The following is a 2,461-nucleotide window of genomic DNA, read 5'->3' as shown; positions in this document are numbered from 1 at the left end:
CCTCCGGCGCCGGGGGGGGGGCAGATGCTGCCTCTGTAGACCTCCACCTTCAGGGCTGCTGGGTCCCCCCCGGAGCCCTCTCATCATCACCCCAGAACAAGTCTCCGGTTTCAGGATGTGGGCAGCAAATCTGGGCGACTTCTCCCCATGAAGCTGAGGGTTTGTTCACACTTGGGTTCATATTGGAGGCCGGAGCGCACAAGGATGGTTAAAGTGGCCCGACTGGGCGTGCTGACCCGTATCAGAATAGCACCATCTCAAGCACAAAGCAGTGAATAAAACGAAGCCGCGCTCACTGGACAGACAGCTGCCCGCTCACTGGACGGCTGCCTGCTCTCGGGCTGCCCGGCCGGGCTGTCCCCCCACGCGCACAGCTCCCTGTCTGGAGGCACACAGTTGGCGGCACGCGGTGCCCTGCCCCCCCCACCGTCCTGTCCACAAGCTCAGACCCCCTCTGCAGCAGTGGAGTCGGACGCGTGCTGAGCCGCACACATGTCCTCATGCGTCCCGCCAGTCCTGCAAGGCTGAGCGCTGCTCACAGAGGAGGCAGGAGGGGAGGGAGTGCGCCAGCGGTGACCCTCCGGCCCTCCCTGCACATAGCAGGCGATGGAGGGCCTGGCTTCAGAACACGGGAGCGCGTCAGCCCTGTGCCCCGTGGGGCTCCCGTCTCTTCCTCCCGCCCCGTGTGCAGGGCTGGCTGTGCCCAGGCCCCGGGCTCCAGGTTCTGAGGAAGGAAGCTGGCGCTGTCTGTAGAGAAAGAAACCCCGAGCCGCGCCACAGATGCCCCACTAATGGTCTGAAGAGACAATCACCTTCCATGAGACCCGTAAGAGGAGACAGAGATGGCAGAAACCACTGCCTCAGCACCTGCTCCTCCTAAGTCTTAAGAAGTCAGGAACGCAGCCACCTGCGCCCAGGCAGAACCTTCCATTGAACCAGACGCAGAGCGACAGCCGCATTCAGCATTCGGATTTGTTTTTTGAGGCAATTTCATAAAAATAGAACGGAAAAGAAAGATGCATGGCATCGCTGTGCAGGTGGGAAAGCATCTCTGGAAAACAGAGAAGTGAAGGTGTGAGGACCACTGAGTTCCGCGGTGCAGCTGGGTACAGGGACAAGCAGGAGAGCTGGGTTTGTCTAAAATGAATGCTGACAACAGCAGCACGAATTCCACCGGCCGACCAACGGCCCTGACAGCAACACTGCACGCCACATTCACAGAAGCCACACGGATGTTACTGAGAATTATAAAAGAACACAGAATAGAATTACAGAAAGTGTGAAAGAGTTGAGCCCTCGTGTGTGCGTGTGTGTGCATGTGCGTGCGTGTGTGTGCATGCGTGTGCGTGCATGTGTGTATGCATGTGTGTGCATGTGCGTGCATGTGAGTGTGCATGTGTGTGCGTGTGCATGTGTGTGCGTGTGCATGTGAGTGTGTGTGCATGTGTGTGTGCATGCGAGTGTGCATGTGCATGTGAGTGTGCATGTGTGCGTGTACACGTGAGTGTGCATGTGAGTGTGCATGTGTGTGAGTGTACATGTGAGTGTGCGTGTGTGTGTGTACGCGTGCGTGTGAGAGACAGATTTCCCTTCCTCAGTCTCTCACATGCTGGGCTTCCAGAGTGTGCCATCACACACAGTTTAAGATAGTGAGTCTTCCAAGCCGGTGCTTTAACTCAATAATATGATCATCTCCTAAACTAAAAAAAGCCATTCTTATGTCCACCTTCATGTGAGCCACCACCGCACTCTACATGTTGTTCATAGAAGTTAGGGATCTTACCATTAAGTACTTGCTGATTTAACAATTCTAGTAGCCCTGCTATTTTCTATTCTATATCCAGACACATAGATAAATATCTCACAAGCCAGGCAGGGAACAAATGTCTGCTAAATGAGCACATAGATAAGGGAGAAGAGAAAGCAGGTATTTTTGCTCCATATATGAAACTATTACTTGTCTTGGGAAAGACAAATGGATTTAAGGTACGAGGTGAGGAATTTGAGAACTTTTTATTATTCCACATACTAAACTAGATTCCACACCTGATGCTAGATACTAACCTGAGTGCAGGATGAAATACTTTGTAAAAAGTAGAATTATAGTTTAAAAAATAGAAGAGAAAAGGAACTGGATATTTGCCAGCCTTTTAAGGTAAAAATAGAGGGAAAGACTGACATTAGGAAATATAAACTACACTGTCTCTGGATCTACCAGTTATGAAAACAGACAATGATAAATCCTCAAAATTAAAAATAATTCCCAATTGTTGGCAGAAAGAGTAGGGTGCATTGTGTGCCAAGGAGATTCAGGTTCCAAAACGGAGCACTTGGCTCGTGATTTCAGCTCTCATGAGCTCTTCTGAGGTCCAGAAAGGGAGCTGCTGTGTCCTGCTCAGGGGGCTGTGGCGGAGGCCTGGAGGCCGGACTGGGAGGGGGAGGCTGGCTGGACGGGGAGGGG

Source organism: Dipodomys ordii, unplaced genomic scaffold (genome assembly GCF_000151885.1).
Source record: "Dipodomys ordii isolate 6190 unplaced genomic scaffold, Dord_2.0 Scaffold251, whole genome shotgun sequence".
Lineage (NCBI taxonomy): Eukaryota > Metazoa > Chordata > Mammalia > Rodentia > Heteromyidae > Dipodomys > Dipodomys ordii.
This window is presented reverse-complemented; position numbering follows the sequence as displayed.